This window comes from Podarcis vaucheri, assembly GCF_965113315.1.
Source record: "Podarcis vaucheri genome assembly, chromosome: 11".
Classification (NCBI taxonomy): domain Eukaryota; kingdom Metazoa; phylum Chordata; class Lepidosauria; order Squamata; family Lacertidae; genus Podarcis; species Podarcis vaucheri.
This window is the reverse complement of record NC_138749.1, coordinates 24,217,176-24,238,047: the sequence shown is the minus strand read 5'-3', so window position 1 is coordinate 24,238,047 and position 20,872 is coordinate 24,217,176.

Below are 20,872 nucleotides of genomic sequence, written 5' to 3'. Positions count from 1 at the left end.
AGGCACAATAGCATCACTGTGTGCATGATGGGAGTTGTAGTTCAATGACATCTGAAGAGAACCATATTGGCTACTCTTGGTATAAACCATTGGTGGCCAACTGCTTAGGGTCCAGACGCTCCCAGCTAACTTCCAAAAGTCATGGAAGTTCTGAGGTTTCACCAAGAAGACTCTGGGACCTCAAGCTGAAGAACCTGGCAGGTCTCCTGCCCATCAGAACATCCAAGGTCATCTCTAAAGTCCATCACAGCAGAGGCTTCTAGAGGAAACTCACCAATGAATATTATTTACATTTCCAACCTGGAATAGAGATGAGCTAGATACCATCAGGACAAGGGTCAAATGTTGCCCCTAGGCTGCCAGGAGTTACTGCAGACTAATGTTCTGCCTCCTTTGTTTGAGGCAGTATTCCTCTGAATAAAAAGGTAAAGGACCACTGGACGGTTAAGTCCAGTCAAAGGTGACTATGGGGTTGCGGCACTCATCTCGCTTTCAGGCCGAGGGAGCTGGTGTTTGTCCACAGACAGCTTTCCCGGTCATGTGGCCAGCATGACTAAACCGCTTCTGGTGCAACAGAACACCATGATGGAAACCAGAGCACACAGAAGCGCTGTTTACTTTCCCACCTCAGTGGTACCTATTTATCTACTCACACTGGTGTGCTTTCGAACTGCTAGGTTGGCAGGAGCTGGGACAGAGCAACGGGAGCTCACCCCATTGCGGGGATTCGAACTGCCAACCTTCTGATCTGCAAGCCCAAGAGGCTCAGCGGTTTAGACCACAGCGCACCCCTCATGCCTCTGAATACCAGTTGCTGAAAACCCCAGGAGAGGAGTGTGCTGCTGCAATCAGGTCCTGCTTGCAAGCTTCCCATAGGCATCTGATTGGCCACTTTTAGATGAGGATGCTAGACCAGATGAGCCATGGGGTCTATTCTTTTGTTCATGTGTACATATTGTCGTTATGCTATTCTATCCCATTCATTTCACCACAAAGGAAACACAATGAAAATTGGGGGGCAGTAATCATATAATCTGCAGACTGAAAGCAACAGCAGCAGCAAATACCAATCTTATTCCCTAGATTGACTTATGTTCGGGACATGGGATGAATAAGCAAATGTCAGCAATTTCCACCCGTTTCTGTTTTCGTAAAAATTCTCCTTCATTTTTAATGGTGAGCCATGGGGACTACAGGTCAGAGTATTACTTGGGTAGCAAAAGGTGATTCTTTCCACCCAGGTTGGCCATAAAGGCTTCTTGGTCAGGACCTTGCCTGGACAACAACAATAGTAAGGTGAAGTCCAGTCAAAGGCAACTATGGGGTTGCAGTGCTCATCTAACTTTCAGGCTGAGAGAGCCACCATTTATCCACAGACAGCTTTCCGGGTCATGTGGCCAGCATGACTAAACCACTTCTGGCACAACAGGACACTGTGACAGAAACCAGAGCGCAGGGAAATGTTGTTTACCTTCTCACCGCAGTGGTACCTAGTTATCTATTTGCACTGGCATGCTTTCAAACTGCTAGGTTGGCAGGAGGTAGGACAAAGCAACGGGAGCTCACCCCATCACAGGGATTCAAACCGCCAAGCTTCTGATCGGCAAGCCCAAGAGGCTCAGTGGTTTAGACCACAGCGCCACCAATAGTCACTGCATCTGACCAACTAGCTGCTGGTTGGACTCTACCTATGGCAAGGCCTTTAATGACAGCAAGGGCTTAACAAGTGCAACCACATATTGACTCAAGGCTGGAGATCACAAAGACCACTGATCGTGGGAGTTATGCCATTTTCCACTTCCAGTCAAGACAAATAATGCATACATCAGAAAGCATACGTTAAGTGCTTTGATTATTATTATTTTATTGTACACCACTGTTTGCAGGTTTACAAATGTAACAAATAAAATAAGTCAAATCCTTATTCCCCCCCCAAAAAAAACCAACCCACCTGTTCCTGGCACAAATCTTTTCCAGAAGTTCAGGAAGCAAATGCTTCATCCTTCAGAAAGAAAGTCAATTCCAAAATAAATTTAAAAGATCACATTAAAAGGAGAGGCATAATAAGGTACAGAAATCAATAATGTCATTAATATGTGAAGCACCATCATTGTCTTATTCGCTGAAGAAGTTCACGCTTCATTATCGTTCTGCAGAAGCCTTGGCACACAGTGCTAGCACAATTCCAGATCACAAGGGTACTTAGCGAGATTAAATTAGAAAGTGCATTATGTAGTGCCCTTTGGGAAGTCTGGCTGAGATATTTTGAACATGATTTAAGGCTGAAACGGTTTCTTCCAGTAACTCACGTGACTCCTTCCCTCATCTGCTTCTCTCTGTGATTCCAAAGGGGAGGGAGGTTCATGTGAACATATGAACTGCCTGATTAGGGAATCAGACTAGCGAAGAACATAAGAAGGTAAGAAGAACCATGCTGGACTGGACCAGTGGAGCATCTAGTCAAGCACCCTGATCTCACAGTGGCCAATGGGAAGCCCAAAAGCAGGACACAAGCACAACAGCATTCTGCCCACGTGTGATTCCCAGCAAATGGCCTTCATAGGCATACTACCTCCAACAGTGGAGATACAACCTAGCCATTGTAGCTAGCAGCCACTGACTGCCTTATCACCATGTTATGTGGTGCCATCAGAAAAAGCCTTCTCTCCCTTTTAAAGCTGTGCTTGGTTCCAGCTTGGTGCTTCTGCCCTGCTTCCCTTCATCCACACCAATTTTTACTACTGCAGAGCTGTTGAGGAACAAGTGTAATCTTTTTTACTGTTTGGTAACCCTATCCACTGCACAGTATCGGTTGCCAGACCAAATTGGACAGTTGTCAGAATTCTCCATCTGCCCTTTATTGTGTAATTCAGTGGTGTTCTTGACTACTATGGTGTTAAAGATGTGGGAGACTGCAGTCAAACATAATTATGCACAGCTGCTGCTTAGTGCATGAAGGGGTAAAGGACCACAGAGTTGTATTAATAGAGAGACTCAGTTAGGTCACTCCCCCTTCTTCTCCAGAGAGGAAGTAAAGCATTTCTACTTCCTTTTTCTCTCTCTGCATCATGTAATCTACCAAGGAGGACATGTGCAGGCTTGTTCCCAAATTTATAGCATGTGTCTGGGACTTCTTTCTGTATTTTCTACTCAAGAGTATTTTGCCTGCATTATTCTTGGTGCTGAATGGAATAATGCATGCCTGAGATCTTGAATCTGTAAGTAAAACATTTTAAACTTACTTAACAGTGTTTTCTGCTCATTACAAGAGGGTTAGTAAGAGGTCAGCTACTATGTTCATTTGAACAGGATAAAAAGGTTTAACAACCTATATTCCTAATGCTGTACTGCTGCACTAGTTGTGAGTTAAACTCTCCTGGGGTTCTCTGTGTGCTAGCCCTGGGTTTTGAATCCAGTCACCCAGCCTATTCTTTTGTTGTTAACCCACACACATGAGTCCACAGAGATTCATATATTTAATTCCCCCCACATAGAAGACTGTTTGACTGTCACGCAACAACAAAATGAATGAATGCCTGATCAGCCGAAGTATTTAATATCAGCTGGAAAGGCCCTGTTTTGGGGGTCCTTGTTAAGTGTGTCCCATGGGGAAACCACACAAAGCAAATCCTTCGCTCTAGTTATCTGACTACCCCCAGCACTGGTGTCTCTTATATTTCAATTAAAAGCTTACTTATTTTTGCAGGTCTTTGGCACGTTAACGTGAACAACATTACCTGCGAAATGTATTGCTAGTGGTTTATTGTATTTCTATGTATATGATGTTTTATGATGTTAACTGTGATTGTTTTACTTTCTTTTAAACTTCCTTGGGATATAAGGAAAATGAATAAAGAAATAGTCCAGGGAGTTGGGTCAAAATTTATTTGATCTACAGCAGCACAAAATCAAACAAGGCAGTCAGACAACAGTTGAACGGAAAGTTCATTACTTCCTAGCCCATCCAGAAGTTCATAGTCCTGTTAGTAACATGGAGTTCTCTTGCCATATTGCCTTAACTACTGGTACATTTACAAGCCATAAGCATTCCAGAACCTTAATTTAGGGTCTAATTAAGAGTCCATATAATAACAATCCAGCTACCTTGCAATATATCGCTGGTAGTTCCCATTATCAGGACTGCCATTAAACAATGGTCACATAAAGAAGACTCAGCAAGGACTTCATTAGCAGGACATCTAAATCAGCACGAGAAACTGTAAGCACTCTTGGCAAGCAAGAAGAATCCATTCCAGACATCGATATTTGCTTATGTTTAATTATCAACCTCTCTTGAAGCTGGACATTGCTTTGGAACACCTTCCTGATATCTCGGATGTGTGGGGACTGCGCTGAAGAAAATGAACTCAGTATGTGTTCATGAGTGTTTGTAATCATGGATCTGAAAGACAACAAAGGCTCTGATCCTCACATTCCCCCATTATTGGATAACTGGGAGTGAAAGAGAGATACCACTCATCTGTCTGGCCAAAGACTTCTAAGGCTCCTTGTAACATCAGAGCAGCTAAAGTTTCCCAATAGCAACCAGAGGAGCTATGCATTCTCTGCTTGCACAGATCTACTCTGACATCAGAGCAGGTTAGACATTCACTGCCAAATGGCATCCACACCCCTTGGGTTGTGAATACGTATGTTATTCCATTCTATGTATCAGATGGAGCTCTGAGTAACGTGTCCCATCCGTTCAACGATATCCGCTTGCACAATGGGACTTTTCCCATTAAATCTCCTTAAATCTGTTCTAGGGGCTCCTAAACCCTCTAGAGAAGATTTGGGAAGGCCCCACAAAACATGGTAGCAGGGAGAGGAGGGAAGCCCATTGCACAAGCAAAAATCCTTGCACTGACAGAACACATTAGTTGGATACCGATTTACTGTTATCAGCATCATCATTATTATTATTATTACTGTTGTTATTTGAGCTTTTCAGAATGTTGACACTCAAACATGTGTAAATTATAAGACCAGTGATTGTCCACAGTCACTGTTGCTGTTGTTGTCGTCATCAATAAGATACTTCTACTGCATTTGTCGCTTGGCTTCTGTTGCTCCCAAGAGTCTACCCACAGCATGTGAAATGGCCTTATTAACCAAGCATTGGCAAGTTGTCCCAGAGGTATTGTGGCTTATTAAGCAATGACTGCAAATCGAAGGAAGGACAAAAGACAAGAAATACTTACATACACAGCCGCTCCAGGGAAGGAAAAGCTTGCTGAGTCTTTCCAAGAGCATCTGTTCCTTAAGAGAGCCATAGGCCAAGATACATACAGTAGGTGCTTTCTATTGTTGTTGCTGCAGACCCTCTGAGTGTCCCTATTTTCCAGGGACAGCCCCAGATTTACAGAAGCCATCCTGGTTTCTGATCTGATTCCTACTTTCCCTTAAAGGTAAGGGTAAAGGTACCCCTGCCCGTACGGGCCAGTCTTGCCAGACTCTAGGGTTGTGCGCTCATCTCACTCTATAGGCCGGGAGCCAGCGCTGTCCGCAGACACTTCTGGGTCACGTGGCCAGCGTGACAAGCTGTATCTGGCGAGCCAGCACAGCACACGGAACGCCGTTTACCTTCCCGCTGGTAAGCGGTCCCTATTTATCTACTTGCACCCAGAGGTGCTTTCGAACTGCTAGGTTGGGAGGCGCTGGGACCGAACGACGGGAGCGCACCCCGCCGCGGGGATTCGAACCACTGACCATGCGATCGGCAAGTCCTAGGCGCTGAGGTTTTACCCACAGCGCCACCTGCTTTCCCTTAGGACGTCCCTATTTTCATCAGAGAAGCATTGGAGGGTATGGAGGGTATGCAACCCCCAACCCGAGGCGATAAGACACAACCTTTAGAAGACATCTGAAGGCAGCCCTGTATAGGAAAGTTTCATAATGTTTAATGTTTTATTATGTTTTTATATACATTGGAAGCCATCCAGAGTGGCTGGGGCAATCCAATCAGATGGGTGGGGTATAAATAACAAAAAATATTATTATTATTATTATTATTATTATTATTATTATTATTTGAATAGGCTGCCCCTATTTTCACCAGAGAAATGTTGTGGGGTATGTTTGTTGTTGTTGCTGCTGCTGTTGCTGTTATTTCCCAGATCTTTACCCTAAGCTTACAATAATTTAAAATACAACATTAAAAGCAGTTTAAAACAACTTGCAATCACAAAAATAGGGTAAATATACATCTTGGCATACTGAGTGAAGAACCAAAAATGCATGTTAGCATAGGAACATAAGAAGCTGCCTTGTAGCAAGTCAGACCCCCTAGCCCACCTAACTCAGGTACTGCCAATGTGGACTGACAGCAGCTCTGCAGGGTTCAGATAGGGGACAATTCCCAGTTCTATCTTCTTATAACTTGCTAGCTAGCTGGCTAGCCAGATAACTGGATAGCCAGATAGCTGGATGCAGAATAAACAGGAATATGTACACAGCCTGAAATACACATCCCTTCTCCATTTGCCTATGGCTGGGACCATTACTGGGAGTAAGGCTGAAGCCCACCTTAGGAAACTGAGTTGTCATGAAAGGACAGCAGATTGCCAGTTTTCTCATTCACTACTATATTTTTTCCGCCATGGGGAGGGGATCCCATTTGGATTCTCTGCCTCAGGCTCTGACATTAAACTGCCATTGTGGGGCGGGAAGTCATTATGTTGATGAGGCCTGTGATTATCTCTGAAGGGAAGCCAGCCCAACCTGATGAGAAAAGGCGGGTGAGTCAGTCGTAGCTGGGAGAAGTTTGCACCTGCGGATCCCAACCACGTCAAGGCAGCGACCCTAAGCCTTAATAAGTGTCAACAGAGTAAAGGGAGGAGATTATGGGGTTTGTGTCTTCCCAAAGAAAGTGCAGTGCTGTTGAATGGCTGGGAAGCAGTAGGCAGTTGTTAACCAAGATTGCCCAACTCTGACAGTAATTTTGAACAAAACTAGGCTGGGCCATTGAAACACGAGCCTTTCTTTTTTGAAAAGAGCAAGGCATTAATACTATTCATTCACCTTGCCCAAGGTCTTGTTGCCCAGGGTGGAGCAAAAGTCAAAAGTATGACTTGAATATTAACAGAAATTCACACAAATTCACACAAAAATGCGTGCAAATTTTTGTACAACCCTTTTTGAAAAGCAGGGAACTGATGGGGGAAATGTGAACTAAGGTTCATACACAGCATACATTTAAAGCACTTAACATCTTTCAACGGGGAACTGTGGTTTATTAAATGTGCTGGGAATTGTAGCTCTGTGGGAGCAAAGGTCTGACTCCCATCCTGATTTTGTGGTGGGGACGCGGGTGGCGCTGTGGGTAAAACCTCAGTGCCTAGGACTTGCTGATCGTAAGGTCGGCGGTTCGAATCCCCACGGTGGGGTGAGCTCCCGTCGTTCGGTCCCAGCTCCTGCCCACCTAGCAGTTCGAAAGCACCCCTAAGTGCAAGTAGATAAATAGGTACCGCTTTATAGCGGGAAGGTAAACGGTGTTTCCGTGTGCGGCACGGGTGCTGGCTCACCAGTGCAGCTTCGTCACGCTGGCCACGTGACCCAGAAGTGTCTCCAGACAGCGCCGGCTCCCAGCCTCTTGAGTGAGATGAGCGCACAACCCTAGAGTCGGTCACGACTGGCCCGTACGGACAGGGGTACCTTTTCCTTACCTTTACTAGCTGTGCTTTAAAGGCTGGGCTGGGCTGGGCTGAATCCCAAGCCAGAATTAAGATTGCCGGAAGAAATATCAACAACCTCAGAAATGCAGATGACACAACCTTGATGGCAGAAAATGAGGAGGAAATAAAGAACCTTTTAATGAGGGTGAAAGAGGAGAGCGCAAAATATGGTCTGAAGTTCAACATCAAAAAAACTAAGATCATGGCCACTGGTCCCATCACCTCCTGGCAAATAGAAGGGGAAGAAATGGAGGCAGTGAGAGATTTTACTTTCTTGGGCTCCATGATCACTGCCGATGGTGACAGCAGCCACAAAATTAAAAGACGCCTGCTTCTTGGGAGAGAAGAGTTTGGATTTGATATCCCGCCTTTCACTCCCCTTCAGGAGTCTCAAAGCGGCTAACATTCTCCTTTCCCTTCCTCCCCCACAACAAACACTCTGTGAGGTGAGTGGGGCTGAGAGACTTCAGAGAAGTGTGACTGGCCCAAGGTCACCCAGCAGCTGCAAGTGGAGGAGCGGGGAATCAAACCCGGTTTCCCAGATTACGTGACTACCGCTCTTAACCACTACACCACACTGGCAATGACTAACCTAGACAGCATCCTAAAAAGCAGAAACATCACCTTGCCAACAAAGGTCCGTATAGTTAAAGCTATGGTTTTCCCAGTAGTGATGTATGGAAGTGAGAGCTGGACCATAAAGAAGGCTGATCGCCGAAGAATGGATGCTTTTGAATTATGGTGCTGGAGGAGACTCTTGAGAGTCCCGTGGACTGCAAGAAGATCAAACCTATCCATTCTTAAGGAAATCAGCCCTGAGTGCTCACTAGAAGGACAGATCATGAAGCTTTGGCCACCTCATGAGAAGGGAAGACTCCTTGGAAAAGACCCTGATGTTGGGAAAGATGGAGGGCACAAGGAGTAGGGGACGACAGAGGATGAGATGGTTGGACAGTGTTCTCAAAGCTACGAACATGAGTCTGAACAAACTGCGGGAGGCAGTGGAAGACAGAAGTGCCTGGCGTGCTCTGGTCCATGGGGTCACGAAGAGTCGGACATGACTAAACAACAGGTGTGCTTTAAATGTATAGTGCGTATGCAGCCTAAGAACTGACAAATGAGAGAAACTAAAATTGACAAACGTGTCCATCCCCACCAGAAATGAATTCTAATACTGGAAAGGCAAATGAAAGGCAGCCTGGATTTGTTTTCACACTGCAAAAATGAACATAGAAACAACAATTTTAAAAAAACCAGAAGGAAAAGATGTGTTCTTGAGCCAACTGAGCTCAAGTGTTAACATGAATTGTGAACAGTTAGGTCGCCAGTTCCGCCTATTAAAGCACTCAGCCCCAAAGTCATTCTTCTGAGATCGTCTTCAAACAAGGACTTTTAATGCATCTTGAAGCAGATGGTCTGTGGTTAATGCTTCCTGTATCGAAAATGATTGCAGAAGAGCAGCATCTGAAAGCTGCCGGAAAGCAAATATTAATTATAACCATAAGAACTGTGCCATTCACTAGGGCCCCAAATCGTTAACAAACGAATGTAGATGTTTAGAAGAAGCTAAGCGTGGACGGGCTCTGTGGCATTTGTGTATCTTTAAAGTGGGGCTTGCTTAGCCATCTGTGATTAATTCTTCTGGGATCACAGCCATCCTTATTTTCCCATTCTGTTATCTGGTCTTAACAAATTAATGAAGTGTTAACAAAATATTCAGCTGAATGGGGAGAATATGAACTACTGTTTATAGAGATAAACGTCTTTCTATCTTGAGTCTATTGTTTTTCTAGTCCACCATTGGGGTGGGAAAAGTCTGGTGAAGGTAAGCAAGGAGCAAGGATAAGATGCAGTAAAGAAAAGTGCAGCAGCTGGAAAACTTGTGCAAACAATCTATTTAAATCCCTGAGCTTTTTTTTGCATGGTTCAGATATAACAGACAACTATAGATGTAGAACATTTTGAGCATTACTAAGTTAGGTTTATTAATTTCAATGGGTGTACAGTGGTACCTCAGGTTAAGTACTTAATTCGTTCCAGAGGTCTGTTCTTAACCTGAAACTGTTCTTAACCTGAAGCACCACTTTAGCTAATGGGGCCTCCTGCTGTCACCACGCCGCTGGAGCACGATTTCTGTTCTCTTCCTGAAGCAAAGTTCTTAACCCGAGGTACTATTTCTGGGTTAGGGGAGTCTGTAACCTGAAGGGTTTGTAACCAGAAGCGTATGTAACCTGAGGTACCATTGTACTGTAAGTGAAATTTAGTTGAGTCCTACATCCGTGATTGAGTCTTGGAGCCATTGCACTAGGGACTCTTCCCTGCCCCCATCCTTGCTTTCCTATATTTTGTCCCCCGATGGATGAAAAAAATACTTCAGGAAGGGATATTTTTAGTTAAAAAATGACACAAAGGGTCTGCATTAAGCACCTTGCCTCCAGCTGTTCTTCTTCCACTGAGATTTATGGGGTTTTTTTAACAACAGAGAAATGAATCACAGAACTCTTTTTAATGCCTAACCTGAGCTACAGAACAATTTACATATCTGAGGTGCATGAACTAAAAGATACAATCATCCAAAAGCTGTAGAATTAATTCCAGTCCATGACAGGCCTGCTTCACTGAGATTACCATTTCTAATGAGAATTTTCCCCCCTAATGGCACATTAGAGATTATGTTCCACCATTTAAAATTAATTGATGCATTCATTTATTTAAAAATGCAGTGCTGATAATCAACAACAGGCAAACAGTTTTGCAGTCAATGCCAGCCAGAATTAAAACGTGTGTTTGGTCTTTAAACTACAGATGCAACCATTCTAATTTAAATTCTCGGGTATAAAATTAAGAATGCATTTAATTACTTTTAGTGGCAAGCAGATGGTCATCAGTGACAGGTTACAAGGTAGGGGGAGAAAAAGAGGGTGCATAGATTTTGCTTTTTGTTCTTTACTGTGCAGCAACTAGGGATGAACCAATCTAGCAATTTCTGTTTCTCTCAGTTTCTCTTTTCCAATCTTATAATCAGTTCTCCACATTTCTACTGCAATTTCATTTTTTAAAAAAAACAACTCATGAAAATCCATCAGCATTTTAATGTGAATTTATCATAATAAAGACATATTTGTATGCTGTTCTAATATACACATTTTGGAAGCAACATCTCATAACATAATGCACTTTGATTTTCACTGATCTATGCCGTCTTATGCACATCTTGAATGTATGCATTTTTGAATACGTGCATTTTTGTATGTACACAGTATTTGGTTGGAGAACTGCATTGCAAATTCACAAGAGTGCAAATTTTGAAAGATTGCTGTGTTTCTGTTTGCGTATTAGTTCAAGAAGTGTGAATTAGGTAGTTTCCCATTAAAATGCATATGACATTGAATTCATCCCCCTGCCTAGCAACAACTCGTGGGAGGAGAGTAATCCTGAACAAGAAGCCCATTTTGTGGATCACTCGTGCTCACACATTGAAACTGCCTTGGTCACCCTGGTTGATTTCATTTGTTAGGTGAGCGATAGGGGCAGTGTGACCTTGCCTATTCCCCGTGATCTCTTGGGAACTTTGGATACTGTTGACCATGGTGTCTTCCTGGAGAGTCTCTGGGAATTCGGTGTTGGGTTAACTGTGCTTCACTGGTTCCTTTCCTACCTCCAGGGCCATTTCCATAGAGTAATTATGGGATGTCTGCGGACAAACGCTGGCTCCCTCGGCCAATAAAGCGAGATGAGCGCCGCAACCCCAGAGTCGGTCACAACTGGACCTAATGGTCAGGGGTCCCTTTACCTTTACCTTTACAGTTCAGGGCAATGGGAGTTGTCCTGTGGTGTCCCACAGAGTTCGGTCTTGTCCCCCATGATATTTAACATCTATATGAAGCTGCAGGGAGTTCTCATCAGGAGTTTTCGAGTGAAGTCTCATCAGTATGCAGACAGGGGGGAATCAATATGCAGATGAAATCCTGCTCTGTCTCTCTGTTCCATCTGAATCGGAAGAGGCAGTTGAGGCATTAGGCAAGCAGCCTCCTCACCTCTCAATTTTCTCTGACTGTGGGAGTTACTTCTTTTTTTAAAAAAAATATGTGCATTGTCTCTTTTTTCAAGTTGCCTTTGCGTATGGTATAAGGTTGGGAAGAAAAAGGGGGGGAATGGTGAGTGGGGTTGGGTGATAATGCTTCTATTCTTCTGCTTGTTTATTTCTTTGGTGATGAGGGAGGCTGGGAGTGGCCTAGGATTTGGTTGGTTGTCTTTGGTTGGCTGTAGTGGGATTTGTTTATGTGTGTGAGGCGGTGGGTTTTTTTGGATCAGGTTAGCCATATTGATTCGCATGCTGTTGGGGGATTCTTGTTGTTGTCTTGTTGTGCTGTGTATGAGATGAATGGGAACCATACCAGAGTGATGGTGCCTTCTTTTATTTGTTGTGGGAGTTACTTCTGACTCAAGGGGCATAGAACACACTAAATCATAAGTTCCATTGTTTTCACTGAGCCATTGTTGTGCAATTTTAGCCAGAGCATTTGCTTTTTAATGATCCTGCCATTTACGCTAGTGTAAATAACCTTTTCTCAGCCTGAGGGCCACATTCCCTTCTAGGAAATCTTCCAAGGGCCACATACTAGTGGTGGACAGGGCCAGAGGCAAAAGTAGGCGGAAATTTTTACGGGTAAGCAGTAAGCTGATCTCTACACCCTTCTACCATTTTGTGACAAACTTTCACCTACTTTCTATCTACAGTGGTACCTCTGGTTAAGAACTTAATTCGTTCTGGAGGTCCGTTCTTAACTTGAAACTGTTCTTAACCTGAGGTACCACTTTAGCTAATGGGGCCTCCCGCTGCCATCGTGCCCCCTCCACGCGATTTCTGTTCTCATCCTGAAGCAAAGTTCTTAACCCGAGGTACTATTTCTGGGTTAGCGGAGTCTGTTACCTGAAGTGTCTGTAACCCTAGGTACCACTGTATTCATTCTCTGCCTGCAGATATCGTTAAATTTCTTTTCCTAATTTAGAAATAGTGAAACCTCGGCCTTTTTAAATTTTATTTTTAGCCCAGACTTACATATAACTCTAACGGGTCTTGCAGAGAGTCAACGTGGGGCCAGTTCAGGGACGGTTTCATGTCACGTGTAAACACTTCAAACACATGTAAAGAAGGTTAATCCAAAGCAAAGCCAGCCACGTCCAGCATCTGTCTGCTGCCTCGACATATGGTTGTTACATACTGAATAAATGCACATGGCAAGAAACAGGCCGGCCGGCCAGACCAAAAGAGCATCCTGAAAGGAAGAGAGCAAACATGAGCAGATTTGAAAAGGGGGTTATGACAGCTAACTCTGCACTTCCAGATGTGCAGATTAAAAGATGGTGCAATCTGCATATGTAAAACTGTTTTCAACTTGAGTGTCATTAAAGAAGTTCTGTTAAATTATAATATTTTAGGAGGACCTGCAATGAATAATCAAGCACATTTACAGAGCAATGGTCACTGTTTTGTAAAAAGAAATAACATAGAATTATAGAAGGGATCCTGAGTGTTGTCTAGTCCAAAGCTCTGCAATGCGGGAACCATATTTTTGTATAAACTATCAGGAATCATTTTTTGTATCATGCAAATATTTAAATCAACATTTTTTTAGTGCAGGGTTTGCTGTACTAGTTCAGAGAAGCCTGTTAATTTTGGCAGCTCATGGCCCATTCAACGGCTATATCCATCCTGGCTTTTGGTACAACTGCATTGTTTAGACAGGAGGCTGAAAAGCTGTAAATAATAATAATAATAAAAACCCCAAGAGAGGAGGTTACCATTGCCGCTGCATAATATCCATTACTTTCTCTTATAAAATCTGATATCTCTTAGCCAACACCAGCCATCAGTATTGTGCAGTGATTTCCAGAGAGTTAGCTGTGTTAGACTGCAATGCATGTTAGCATTTGCTCAGATTCCAGTGCATTCCCATCACTGGTGTTTGAAGCTGACTACACATGACATTAGCCACAATCCTATGTACCCTATCATTCCTTGAGAAATACTCCTGTGTGGTATCTTTTCCCTCCAACCAGCTTCCATGCAATCTGAAAGTGCAAGCAATGTTCAATGGTTCAGCTGGCATGTAGACAGTTCATCTAGCTTTTGTGCATGTGCAAATGGTGGTATCATTGAATAGGAGTTCAGGAGGGTTGCAGGTAAGGGGAAACAAACCAGACAATATGCATCAGGTGAAGACACTCCATCTCCTCTCTGGTGTGGGCAGCAAGCCTCTAATGTATACAGTGGTACCTCGGGTTAAGAACTTAATTCGTTCTGGAGGTCCGCTTTTAACCTGAAACTGTTCTTAACCTGAAGACCACTTTAGCTAATGGGGCCTCCCGCTGCTGCCGCGCCGCAGCTGCGCAATTTCTGTTCTCATCCTGAAGCAAAGTTCTTAACCCGAGGTCCTATTTCTGAAGCGTCTGTAACCTGAGGTACCACTGTACATAGCCTCAGTCTGTTGCACATCAGGCATTAAAGCACATTTTTACCCAACCCAAGCCCAAATAATCCTGGGAACCGTGGCTTGTTGAGGGTGCTGGGAATTGTAGCTCCGACCTGCCACAAAGCTAGCGTAGATACTCTGCCCCAAATACAGGTGCCACTTCTGCTGGCCTACACATGAAGTAGACCGAGTTGCACCACTTCAGGCTACGAGTGAGGAACGCCATTTTTGAATGCAAACTTTGGGGTTCTCGGAGCCTGAACAATGGAAATATTAGCCAGGGTGTTCATCTTATTTCCCAGCAACAGTAAAAAAAAAAGGCTTTGATGGGGCGCAGGGAAGGGGGGTGCACAAAGTGGTGATTCATGGGTATAGATGTTTAAAGCATTCTTTGCTAACCTGGTGCATTCCAGATGTTTTGGTCACCAGGTTGGCAAAGACTGAACTAGGGTGGCCTTGACGTTTGTAGCCTCTGAGGCTGCCTGAGAGAGCAAGAGATGAAAAGGAAAAGGAAAAGGAAGAAAAATTCATTCTTTCAAGGAGCTAAAATCTCATTCTTTCAAGGAGCTAAAATCCTTGTGAGCACGTGTACAGTTTGAACCTAACAATCTCACACATGTCTACACAGTCAGAACTCCCACTGAGCTCAACAGGGCTGACTTCCAAGTACCGTAAGCGATACAGCGCTGCTGCCTTAGTCAGCAGATGGGTTTCTTTTTCTTTTTAAGCTAAGCCTGTCATCAAATGCTAGTATTTGGTCCAGTTAGTCCTTTAATGCAATCACCCCCGACAGAGTGCTTTGTATCAGCATCCTGTTTGCACAGATCGTAAAGGAAGCAGGCTGCTCTGTAATGAGGAGGAAGAACGTCACCAGAGTATTAGTGTTTTGTTTTGTTTTCATGGCCTCTGTTGCTTATGTTGCTTTTTAAAGAGCTTCTGGCTGCAACCTGGTCGTTTGTCATCAGACGAGATAGTAAATGCCATTTAGAGCAAAAGAAATATTCCTTTGCCACAGCAGGGTTCACAGGTGGGAGATTTTATTTCCATCAGCCATGTGTTTTTCACACATGGGTTGTTCTGGTCATGTGCTGCACTGCATTTTGCTATCAGACTAGAACAGAGTGGTTCTGGGTGCCTCCAATTCAAGTAACATAAGTTGCACTGCAGCCCCTCTGAAATTAATGGAAGTAATTTAGCTGCTGCAACTAAATTCCCATAGATTGTGGCTGCATGCACACCATACATTTAAAGCACTTTACTTTCCCTCAAAGTATCCTGGGAGTGGTAGTTAAGGGTGCAGGAAATTGTAGTTCTGTGATGGGTAAACTACAGTTTGCAGAATTCTTGGGGAGAAAGCAATGGTGCTTATGCAGCTGATTTAAGCCAAACATATTTGGGCCAAAAGGCATAAAGTTGAGTTTTTATACAATGGGTATGTAAAAGCAACCCCAGATTGTTGTAGAGTTTTTACTATTGTGCACATTTTTTGCAAGCAATTTCCCCTAATGTAATGCATTTCTGCAGGTCATTTTCACTAATATATGCATTTTAGTAAACATCTTTTTGCTGGAGAACTGCATCATAAAATCTTGAAGGATGGCTGTGTTTTGGTCCTGAGAATAAGCCTTATTGACCTCAACAGAACTTTCTTCTGAGTAAACAACTTACTACAGAATCAGATATCAGAATCTGCTTCTTTATTGCATAATACCTTATTATTATTATTTTGCATTAAAGGGACTTTCAACTGCGTCAAAGCACTGATTTCTAGTAAAGTTTACAACTGCCCAGAGATACTGTATCAACAATGGACAGCTTAAACTAAACACAAATGAGCCAAACTCAAGAGCTGGGAGGGTGGGGGGAGGTGAAATGGCTTTTAATGTTGTGTGATTACAGACTCTGCCATAGGACCATCTATGAATCACCTTGCTTTGAAGTATAAACAGGATATAGCTCTTTCAACCACTGCACTGTTTACTAAAACGCCTACAAGTAAACTGTGCAGTGGTTTAAGGTTAACTTAGGCAAAGCAATCATTCTAATTATACCAGTTTTGCATCTGCTTGCACCAGCATTCAGAGTTCAGAGCTGATGCCTGCAGCTGTTCCAGCTTCACCCAAGTATTTCTGTGCAAGAGAAAACTGTTCAGTGTTGCTTCTTGAAATAAGACTGTTTGGAGAGTTCTCGCCGTGCACAAGCCATACACAAACGGCTCATCATATGGGTCTGGTGGTTTGTGATTCCACACCAAGAATTAGCAGAACTGTACATGCATGCCTTGCTCCATGGTGTTGGTGGCAGAATGCCTTTGACTACCAGTCGCTGGAGATCAAGGTGGAGATTGCACTATTGTGTTTAGATTCATGAGCATCTTGGTGGCCACTGTGAGAACAGACTGCTGGACTAGATGGGCTCTTGGCTTAATCCATCACATCATTTCTTATGTGTGGTGTAGTGGTTAAGCCAGTGTGGTGTAGTGGTTAAGAGTGGTGGACTGGTAATCTGGTGAACTGGGTTTGATTCCCCGCTCCTCCACATGCAGCTGCTGGGTGACCTTGGGCCAGTCACACTTCTCTGAAGTCTCTCAGCCCCACTCACCTCACAGAGTGTTTGTTGTGGGGGAGGAAGGGAAAGGAGAATGTTAGCCGCTTTGAGACTCCTTCGGGTAGTGATAAAGCAGGATATCAAATCCAAACTCTTCTTCTTATGCTGCAAGATTGCTGCAGAAGTTTCTCCCAAAGAACTCACAAAACATTTAGATCCTGACATGAATTTCAGGCACTTGAAAAGGCTGACTTGAAACATTTCCCCAAGCTTCTTTTTATGACATCCTTTGGCCATCTTCTTCCAAAGCATAAGCAATGAAGAGTGATTACAACTGAGGGTATAAATCTCAGCATAAGCGGGGCGGGGAGAGAAAGTAGAGCAGAAGAAATATTATGAGACAAGAAGAAATTTGGCTAAAGAGATTGACAGGAACGTCAGCACTTCAAAATCTAAACTGCAAGTGTGTGTGTTAGAAATAAACCAAGTTCTCAAATAGGCACAAAGGCAACCCAAATACTTCCTGGATATAATTTCTGTGAAGAGGCTACTACTGCACTGACATCTTCTGGCCGTTTTGGGCTCAGCAGGAAAATCCGTAACTGTCTGAACCATCTATTTTAACCTGTTGTGGGGCTGGGCATAGAACAGTGTTATTTATGTCAGTCTTTCAAGAACTTGTGGGATTCTTATCTAAAAGAGAGCGGTGTTGCGGCATTATTATTATTTATTTGTGAAGCCCACAAGCCATGTTTGACCACAGGGATCAGGAACCTCAGGTCCAGAGCTCAAATAGGCCTCTTTATTTATCCCTCAAGCCTCTTGCCAGACACACACCTCACCAGCCCTGCTTCACACCCTTCCTGAGTGCTTTTGCCTGGATAGAGGACAGAGGGCCGTGTGGCAGTGCATATAGAGACTCACTTAAACTTATATTTGTTGCTCTGCCCGCCACTGTGGCATGTGGCCCCTAGAAGGAAGGAATGTGGCCCTCCAGCTGAACGGGGCTCCCCACCCGATTCACCATATTGTAGCCTCAGCTTCTGAGTTACGTCCCAAGAATCTTCTTCCTCTGGCCTTACGGTGTATTCTCTCAGTCACCAATACCAACCCTGCAACCGGCTGACGAAACAGTGGGACGAAGAACGATTTGAACAACAGCAGCTGAACCAGCAGAGGCTGGTGTGTTAGGACATGTGCAGCACTGCCCCACCAAGCCCAGTCTGCCCTCAGCCTGCTTCTCTCCTGATATGCTTCCTACCGGACTAGGGGGAGGTACTGGCTGTCTGCTTCCTTCTCCTTTGTCTCAGCATCATCCTTGTAGAATTCAGCAGGAAGGAGGACAAAACCAAAATTAGTTGGCTCCACGTATTATTGGCCTTTCTGTCCTCCTGGTCCCAATGGGCAGCAGCCTCCATTGGCAGCTGGTATTGTACAGTCATATTCAATCAGAGCCAGGTCTGCCAAGAGCCAGAATAAAAACACATTTTACAGAACAACTTCAGCACCACCTGGTGGTTAGCGAGACTCATTCACCATCAACTAGTGCATCTTGCAAAGGTACACATGGGCTGCAAAAGGGAACCTGTATCATTTAGAAATGGAATATTGAGATAAAAGCTGGATTGTTGCTTCTGTAGTGTTTACAGTGTACCTGGCACCAGACTATATTCAATGTGCGGTTAGAGTTATGCCATGGGAGCATCGCTCCTGGTTCATGATATAAACACGCATACACCAACACCATTCCTACAACTGGTTGTCCTGCCAACCTAGCAGTTTGAAAGCATGCCAGTGCAAGTAGATAAATAGGAACTGCTGTGTCAGGAAAGTAAATGGCATTTCCATGCGCTCTTGGTTCCATCACAGTGTTCCGTTGCACCAGAAGCGGTTTAGTCATGCTGGCCACATGACCCAGAAAACTGGCGACATGTGGACAAACACTGGTTCCCTCAGCCTGAAAGCAAGATGAGTGCCGCAACCCCATAGTTGCCTTTGACTGACTTCACCATCCAGGGGTCCTTTACCTTTACCTTTTACAACTGGTTGACAAAACAGAGAGACAAAAAAAACGAGCCAAAGTTTTGCCATCCCAGTAACAGAAGAAACCCCGCAAGAAATCATGAAAGTGCAAGCTTCCTGCACACCCAGCATTTTAGGAGGGTAGAATCATAGAATCATAGAGTTGGAAGAGACCACAAGGGCCATCGAGTCCAACCCCCTGCCAAGCAGGAAACACCATCAGAGCACTCCTGACATATATGATTGTCAAGCCTCTGCTTAAAGACCTCCAAAAAAGGAGACTCCACCACACTCCTTGGCAGCAAATTCCACTGTCGAACAGCTCTTACTTGATTGAGAGAGAAAATGTAGCCACTCATGCTTAGTGCAATTCAAGCAGCCTAATGGTACATCTCCCTATGCCCCCCACCGCCCAATTCTTCCTCTGCCTGCCTACACCTATAAGGCTGCATTACATGAAGCTGTCTCTCCTGTGCAGTGGGGTGGAGATAACCCATGTTTTGATCTGAAACATATCCAGTTTTAGTTTAGCACAATGAAGTAATACACTTCACAGCATCCACACTAAGGGTAAAGGTGTTCAGTGTGTTCTACTTAAGTTTCACTTTGCTCCTTCCCCTTCTGGAAACTCTTGATTAGGAGAGACTAGACTATTAGGCAGCATTCAACTTAGACTAGTGCAATAACTCTTGGCTGTACAAGGTAACTTTGCCACCCTCTCCTCTCCCCACTGGAGATGCGGGTGGCGCGGTGGGTTAAACCAAAGCCTGGGGCTTGCCAATCAGAAGGTCGGCGGTTCAAATCCCTGCAATGGAGTGAGCTCCTGTTGCTGTCCCAGCTCCTGCCAACCTAGCAGTTCGAAAGCATGTCAAAGTGCAAGTAAATAAATAGGTACCGCTCCGGCGGGAAGGTAAACGGCGTTTCTGTGCATTGCTCTGGTTTGACAGAAGTGGCTTAGTCATGCTGGCCACATGACCCGGAAGCTGTATGCCAGCTCCCTTGGCCAATAAAGCGAGATGAGCACTGAACCCAAGTCATCTGCAACTGGACCTAATGGTCAGGGGTCCCTTTACCTTTACCTCTCCACTGAGTCATAGTCTGCTCCGGAGGATTGGGGGCACCCATGGGCTAGCTATGCTCTAGCTGAGTACTACCAGTGATTACTTACACCAGGTAAGTATCTCTAGCTCAAGATAAAATCCTATCAAAACGAATGTAGTGGTAGGTGCGTCATACTGAATTAGAGACGCATGGTGAAGTTCACTTGTAAAACAGTCCAATATTTACAGCCTGGCTCTTCCAAAGTGAATACAAACCAAATCAGTTTCCAAATATTATCCAAAGCAACACCTTTAAAGCACAATTGGTAAGATGGCATGGGGTGTAAGCATATCCATCTGAGAAGTCCAAAGGAACACTCCAAGAAGCATCAAATCTAGGTGTTTTGTCAACAATCCTGCTTTAAAACTAGTTAGTCAACACTGAACTTGAAAACCTACATAGTTAAAAACTAACTTTAATGAAATGATTGTCTTCATTTTTGTGAAAATATTAATTTACTGCCATCAGGCTTCAATAAAGGGGTTCAGGTCCCAAACAGCCCTTGATTTTGTAAACCACCACCAAGCCATGTCTGTTTTAATAGCTAACTAAAACTCTGGATATTGTCCATTTTCTTAATGACACTACTTTTGAGGATTACTGTCATATTGAGAAGTGTATTTTAATATTCCAGTAACTCTTTCTGGTCATTCTAAAAGCAATTCTTATATTTGCCCAGGTACCATCCGGAGCATAAGCACATCATTTTCTTTCGCAATGCTTGTAACTCCAAATATAAGTCAGCTATAAGGTGCCAGACTAATCCTGCTTCAAGTTAAAATCTGAAATTGGGAAAGAAAAAATAACTAGATATTCTATCGTAGTAAGGTTGTAGAGGACTCTGCACCTATCTTTGTTGGAACCTGCCCAAGAGTGGCTGGGGAAACCTAGCCAGATGGACGTGGTATAAATTGTTGTTGTTGTTGTCGTCATCGGCATAGAATAAGATTATTGTGAATATGGCCACTGCCAAATTCCATACAATTATTTAACCATGTGTACATTAAATAAGATTTCATATTCAATACCTTAAGAAAAAAAAATCCTTATTGT